The sequence below is a fragment of the Bos javanicus genome, chromosome 26 (genome assembly GCF_032452875.1).
Source record: "Bos javanicus breed banteng chromosome 26, ARS-OSU_banteng_1.0, whole genome shotgun sequence".
Classification (NCBI taxonomy): domain Eukaryota; kingdom Metazoa; phylum Chordata; class Mammalia; order Artiodactyla; family Bovidae; genus Bos; species Bos javanicus.
In genome coordinates this window covers 451,296-459,311 of record NC_083893.1, presented here as the reverse complement: position 1 = coordinate 459,311, position 8,016 = coordinate 451,296, and the positions used below count along the sequence as shown (strand labels likewise).

At 39.3% G+C, this 8,016-nt stretch overlaps 2 pseudogenes; both read left to right on the top strand.

Annotated features, from left to right (window-relative positions):
* Positions 1 to 4,922: 4,922 nt before the first annotated feature.
* LOC133239644 (olfactory receptor 5M5-like) lies at positions 4,923 to 5,839 on the top strand (annotated as a pseudogene).
* Positions 5,840 to 6,099: 260 nt separating this feature from the next.
* LOC133239067 (olfactory receptor 5M9-like) lies at positions 6,100 to 7,384 on the top strand (annotated as a pseudogene).
* The last annotated feature ends 632 nt before the right edge of the window (positions 7,385 to 8,016 follow it).

Here is an 8,016-nt window from a genome sequence, read left to right as displayed (position 1 = left end):
AAATTTTCAAATAATAAGTCACTTTTTCCGATTGACTTGTCTTTGTCTTTTATAATTCACCTATGAGACTGGAAAGAATGTTTCCAGTCATTAGCTTGTGTTAATTTACTGTATTAAAATGACTACAACCTTGAATGGATAAAGAAATGGCAACCCACTCCAGTATTGTTGCCTGGAGAATCACATGGACAGAGGAGCCTGGCAGGCTACAGTCCATGGGGTCTCAAGAGTTTGACAGGACTTAGTGACTAAACCATCACCACCTACCATGCTGAAATTCATAAAGCATTGCTATTGCTCTGTAAAATTAATATATGTCAGATAATTCTACCCATAGTACTCATAATGGTAGAAATTTATGAAAGACAGATTTACCAAATGACAATTTGTTTGATTTGGAGGGCTTAATAATTTGCAAACTATTTATCAAAACCTGTCAACCATATCAGGAAGAAATGTTTTCCTTTCTTTGATTCTTTTGGTTGTTTTTTCCTTTGTTCACCTTATATATCAGTTAAGATCATTGGGTATCTTAAGTTATTATTCTAAGAAATATATGTAGATATTAGTATTAGTGTAATGGAATCCTCAGTCATAAAACTTTTGAGAGAAATCCCAAATTTCCTTTAGGTTTTTTAAAAACTTATTTATTTTGACTTTTGTTTGTTGTTTTACCAATATGCTTTCCACTTTAAAACTGATACTGTGTTTTTACTATTTTTTTTTATTATTATGAACTCCTCACAGTCAGAAGTAGAAAATATTGTAATGAGCACTTGACTATGCATAACTAATCATCAGTAAGCATTCATACAACCACACTTTTCTTTAGGATTTTCACACATCTCCATGTCATGGACCCCACTGCTCACCTTTGGCATCTCCTCCTGAGGTGTGCAAGTTGGGGAATCTTATGGTGCTGGAAAAATCTCAGAAGAGATGGCAGTTGAGCAGAATATGGTTCTATTTGGCCAAGTTAGTTGATTTCTCTGCTTTTTTCAGATCTTCAGTATCCTCACACGTGTTTATTATTTCATACATAAAACATGAGACAGAAGTGTGTGGATTTTTCTCTTTCTTTTCATGATTCTTTAAATATTAAACTGAGAACTGCCTTATGACCCAGCAATCCCACTGCTGGGCATACACACCGAGGAAACCAGAATTGAAAGAGACACGTGTACCCCAATGTTCATTGCAGCACTGTTCATCAGCCAGGACATGGAAGCAACCTAGATGTGCATCAGCAGATGAATGGATAAAAAAGCTGTGGTACATATACACAATGGAGTATTACTCAGCCATTAAAAAAATACATTTGAATCAGTTCTAATGAGGTGGGTGAAACTGGAGCCTATTATACAGAGTGAAGTAAGCCAGAAAGAAAAACACCAATACACTATACTAATGCATATATATGGAATTTAGAAAGACGGTAACACACCCTGTATATGAGACAGCAAAAGAGACACTGATGTATAGAACAGTCTTTTGGACTCTGTGGGAGAGGGAGAGGGTGGGATGATTTGGGAGAATGGCTTTGAAACATGTATAATATACATGAAATGAGTCGCCAGTCCAGGCATGATGAACGATACTGGATGCTTGGGGCTGGTGCACTGGGACAACCCAGAACAATGGTACAGGGAGGGAGGAGGGAGGAGGGTTCAGGATGGGGAACACGTGTATACCTATGGCGGATTCATGTTGATATATGGCAAAATCAATACAATATTGTAAAGTTAAAAAAAAATAAAAAAAAATAAAGGAAAAAAAAGTAATAAACTAGTATTATTCCTCATATCACTTATAGTTTCTATCCCATCTCTGATATTTAAAAATCTAAAAATTGCTTATGATAATCATAAATCCTCAGCAGCACTTTTTACTGTTTTTCAGTTCAGTTCAGTCACTCAGTCATGTCCGACTCTTTGTGACCCCATGAATCGCAGCACACCAGGCCTCCCTGTCCATCACCAACTCCCAGAGTTCACTGAGACTCACGTCCATCGAGTCAGTGATACTATCTAGCCATCTCATCCTCTGTCATCCCCTTCTCCTCCTACCTCCAATCCCTCCCAGCAAAAGAGTCTTTCCAATGAGTCAACTCTTCACATGAGGTGGCCAAAGTACTGGAGTTTCAGCTTTAGCATCATTCCTTCCAAAGAAATCCCAGGCCTAATCTCCTTTAGAATAGACTGATTGGATCTCCTTGCAGTCCAAGGGACTCTCAAGAGTCTTCTCCAACACCACAGTTCAAAAGCATTAATTCTTTGGCACTCAGCTTTCTTCACAGTCCAACTCTCACATCCATGCATGACCACTGGAAAAACCATAGCCCTGACTAGACAGACCTTTGTTGGCAAAGTAATGTCTCTGCTTTTAAATATGCTATCTACGTTGGTCATAACTTTTCTTCCAATGAGTAAGTATCTTTAAATTTCATGGCTGCAGTGACCATCTGCAGTGATTTTGGAGCCCCCCAAAATATAAAGTCTGACACTGTTTCCACTGGTTCCCCATCTATTTCCCATGAAGTGATGGGACCAGATGGCATGATCTTAATTTTCTGAATGTTGAGCTGTAAGCCAACTTTTTCCCTTTCCACTTTCACTTTCATCAAGAGGCTTTTTCGTTCCTCTTCACTTTCTGCCATAAGGGTGGTGTCATCTGCATATCTGAGGTTATTGATATTTCTCCCAGAAATCTTGATTCCAGCCTGTGCTTCCTCCAGCCCAGCATTTCTCAAGATGTACTCTGTATATAAGTTAAATAAGCAGGGTGACAATATACAGCCTTGACGTCCTCCTTTTCCTATTTGGAACCAGTCTGTTGTTCCATGTCCAGTTCTAACTGTTGCTTCTTGACCTGCATATAGCTTTCTCAAGAGGCAGGTCAAGTGATCTGGTATTCCCATCTCTTTCAGAATTTTCCACAGTTTATTGTGATTCACAGTCAAAGGCTTTGGCATAGTCAATAAAGCAGAAATAGATATTTGTTTCTGGAACTCTCTTGCTTTTTCGATGATCCAGCAGATGTTGGCAATTTGATCTCTTGTTCTTCTGCCTTTTCTAAAATGAGCTTGAACATCTGGAAGTTCACGGTTCACGTATTGCTGAAGCCTGGGTTGGAGAGTTTTGATCATTACTTTACTAGCGTGTGAGATGAGTGCAATTGTGCAGTAGTTTGAGCATTCTTTGGCATTGCCTTTCTTTGGGATTGGAATGAAAACTGACCTTTTCCAGTTGCTGGTATATTGAGTGCAGCACTTTGAAAGCAGCATCTTTCAGGATTTGAAATAGCTCAACTGGAATTCCATCACCTCCACTAGCTTTGTTCCTAGTGATGCTTTCTAAGGCCCACTTGACTTCACATTCCAGGATGTCTGGCTCTAGGTAAGTGATCATACCATCGTGATTATCTGTGTCATGAAGATTTTTTTTGTACAGTTCTTCTGTGTATTCTTGCCACCTCTTCTTAATATCTTCTGCTTCTTTTAGGTCCATACCATTTCTGTCTTTTATCGCGCCTATCTTTCCATGAAATGTTCCCTTGGTATCTCTAATTTTCTTGAAGAGATCTCTAGTCTTTCCCATTCTATTGTTTTACTCTATTTCTTTGCATTGATCGCTGCAGAAGGCTTTCTTATCTCTTCTTGCCATTCTTTGAAACTCTGCATTCAGATGCTTATATCTTTCCTTTTCTCCTTTGCTTTTCACTTCTCTTCTTTTCACAGCTATTTGTAAGGCCTCCCCAGACAGCCATTTTACTTTTTTGCATTTCTTTTCCATGGGGATGGTCTTGATCCCTGTCTCCTGTACAATGTCACAAACCTCCGTCCATAGTTCATAGGCATTCTGTCTATCAGATCTATTCCCTTAAATCTATTTCTCACTTCCACTGTATAATCATAAGGAATTTGACTTAGGTCATACCTGAATGGTCTAGTGGTTTTCTGGAATCAAGATTGCTGGGAGAAATATCAATAAGCTCAGATACGCAGATGACACCACCCTTATGGCAGAAAGTGAAGAGGAACGAAAAAGCCTCTTGATGAAAGTGAAAGTGGAGAGGGAAAAAGTTGGCTTACAGCTCAACATTCAGAAAACAAAGATCATGGCATCTGGTCCCATCACTTCATGTCAAATAGATGGGGAAATGGTGGAAACAATTTCAGATTTTATTTTTGGGGGCTCCAAAATCACTGCTGATGGTGATTGTAGCCATGAAATTAAAAGATGCTTACTCCTTGGAAGAAAAGTTATGACCAACCTAGATAGCATATTTAAAAGCAGAGACATTACTTTGCAAACAAAGGTCCGTCTAATCAAGGCTATGGTTTTTTCAGTGGTCATGCATGGATGTGAGAGTTGGACTGTGAGGAAAGCTGAGTGCCAAATAATTGATGCTTTTGAACTGTGGTGTTGGAGAAGACTCTTGAGAGTACCTTGGACTGCATCGGGATCCAACCAGTCCATTCTAAAGCAGGTCAGCCCTGGGATTTCTTTGGAAGGAATGATGCTAAAGCTGAAACTCCAGTACTTTGGCCACCTCATGCGAAGAGTTGACTCATTGGTAAAGACTCTGATGCTGGGAGGGATTGGGGGCAGGAGGAGAAGGGGACAACAGAGGATGAGATGGCTGGATCGCATCACTGACTCGATGGACGTGAGTTTGTGTGAACTCTGGGAGATGGTGATGGACAGAGAGGCTTGGTGTGCTGCGATTCATGGGGTCACAAAGAGTCGGACACAACTGAGCGATTGAACTGAACTGAGGTTATTTCTTTATTTCACATGTATTTGCAAGTCTGAAAAAAGGAATAAGTATTAGATGACATGATGTAGGAAATGGAAAAATGATAAAACACAAATGAATTTTATTTCCATTACTTTAGCCATTGTTGGAAGTTGAGCAACATGATGTTAAAGAAAAACTATACAGAGGTGACTCAGTTTATCTTCCTGGGACTGACAGATTGAACTGATTTGCAGCCTGTTTTTTTCATGGTCTTCCTAGTCATCTACCTGATCACAGTCATTGCCAATGTGAGCATGATTTTGTTAATCAGAACTGACTCAAAGCTTCAGACTCCAATGTACTTCTTCCTCAGCCACCTCTCCTTTGTATATCTCTGTCATGCCACCACTGTTGCTCCTCAGATGCTGGTCAATATCTTTTCAAAGAGAAAAAAATATTTCTTTCCTTGGTTGCATCATACAATTTCACTTTTTCATTGCCCTGGTGATCACAGATTATTATATTTTGGCAGTGTTGGCTTCTGGTCACTATGTGGCCATCTGCAAGATGTCCTGAGATGTCTGCCTCTCTCTCGTTGCTGCTCCATATACTTACAGCTTTGCAAATGGTCTTGCCCAGACCGTTCTTATGCCCTGTCTCTCCTTCTGTGAACCCAATGAAATCAAACACTTTTACTGTCATACCCACCTCTCCTAGTAGTGGCCTGCTCAGATATTTATGTCAAAGAGACTGCCATGTTTGTGGTGGCTGATTTCAACCTCACGTGTTCTCTCACCATCATTCTCATCTCCTACATTTTCATTTTCACAACCATTCTGCATTTCCACTCTGCAGAAGGGAGGCACAAGGCCTTTTCTACCTGTGGGTCTCACCTGATGGCTGTCACTATATTTTATGGACACTGTTCTGCATGCATCTGAGACCCCTTTCTGAGACATCTGTAGAACAGAGAAAAATTGTAGCTGTTTTTTATATGTTTGTGAGTCCTATGCTAAATCCTTTGATCTACAGCCTTCAGAACAAAGATGTTAAAAGAGCATCAAGGAAAGTAATTCAAAGGAAATTGTTCACTAAATAGGGTAAACATTTTGGTCACAGGTATTTAACATATCTGTATTCTATGAGCATTTATTGAACATTTTAAATTAAGTCATTTTTTTGTCTTTTGTAATTGGCCTATTATATTTACAAGAATTTGTCAAATTATTAGCTTGTGTTGCCTTAGTTTAGTTAAAATGAATACTGCACAGAAATTAAAATACAAGACTAGACAGCATTATTATTGCTCTATAAAATTGATAAAGGACAGAAAATTCTATTGGCAGTACTCAGAGGGATATGGATAAGGCAATGGCAACCCACTCCAGTACTCTTGCCTGGAAAATCCCATGGACAGAGGAGCCTGGTAGGCTGCAGTCCATGGGGTTGCTAAGAGTCGGACACGACTGAGTGACTTCCCGTTCACTTTTCACTTTCATGCATTGGAGAAGGAAATGGCAACCCACTCCAGTTTTCTTGTCTGGAGAATCCCAGGGACGGGGGAGCCTGGTGGGCTGCCGTCTCTGGGGTAGCACAGAGTTGGACATGACTGAAGCAACTTAGCAGCAGCAGCAGAATACTGATAAACATGACTCAAAATTTTCAAGAATAAAACAAATCCATTCATTTCTTTTAATTTGTTCATAGGCAATGCAGACTGGTCTAAGTCAAGGCAATTCCAAATTTCACAGATGTGACAGAATTTGTTCTTCTGGGATTGACCAGTCATCAGGAGCTTCAAGTTCTCTTTTTTGTGGTGTTTCTAGTAGTTTACATGATTACTCTGATAGGGAACATTGGCATGATTATTTTGATCAGCATCAGCCTCCAGCTTCAGAGCTTCATGTACTTTTTCTTGAGTCACTTGTCTTTTGTGGATGTGTGGTTCTCTTTCAATGTCACTCTGAAGATGCTGGAAAACTTACTATCAGAGAAAAAACCATTTCCTATGTGGGATGCTTGGTGCAGTGTTACTTCTTCAGAGCCCTTGTCCACGTGGAAGTATATATCTTGGCTATGATGGCCTTTGATTGCTACATGGCCATCTGCAACCCTCTGCTTTATGGCAGTAAAATGTCCAGGACTGTCTGTGCTAGTCTCATCTCTGTGCCATACATCTATGGGTTCTCTGATACCCTAATTTGCACATTGTGGACATATAGCCTGTATTTCTATGGAAACTTTGAAATCAACCACTTCTATTGTGCTGACCATCCTCTTACAAAGATTGCCTGTGGAGGGGTCCACATTAAAGAATACACCCACGTGTGGGTCCCACCTGACAGCTGTTACCATGTTTTATGGGACTCTCCTCTTCATGTATCTCAGGAGGCCCGCTGAAGAGTCTGTGGAGCAGGGGAAGATGGTGGCTGTGTCTTACACCACAGTGATTCCCATGCTGAATCCCATGATCTACAGTTTGAGGAACAAAGATGTGAAAGAGGTGGTAAACAAAGTAATCATCAAGGCAAACTTGAGGCAGTGAACCTGCAGGACATAATCCCGTGTATACCACTTCCTGTTATAAATGTCCAGGCATATAAATTCCCTGTTTAAAATAGACTGTGTACAGGCAACACTTAAATATTCTAAGAGGTCCAGTCTAACACAGTGATGGCTTATCCATGAATGGACTCTCAGGACTAGGCCTCCTTTATCTACATATGCAAACATACTAACACTGCCCTATTACTGTTAGTCACAGTGTATGTAAAATTATGCTAAGTGTAGTCATCGGATAACTCATAAATACTCATAAATATTTGGATAAGCACATGTTAATTTGGAGGCATCTTTGTAAGAGTTGAATATGATTTCTTAAGATATTTTCTATATATAATTGCTCTTCACTTGTTTTATAAGTAATATATAATTTCATGAGAAAAAATTAAGACTTCATCACTTTTCCATGAATATAAAAGTTGGTGGATCCCCATTTACCAAAAATCTTTCAATAACATTCATACATGCATGGACTTTTGAAAACAAAAATGTATTCAGAATCTTCAACTAGTGTCATGAATCAATCAGAAGGTTAATTCTCAGTATGTATTGCTCTATAATTAACACTATTTGTGTTTCAATCTGTTGACTCACAGTAATTCTACTCTTTGGTTTGAATTTTGGCTGCTGTTTTTCTCCTTATTAATTTAAATAGGTGAAAAATTTTGACTAAAGCCTATCATGTCCTTCTCATAGTTTAAAAAGATGAAGCAA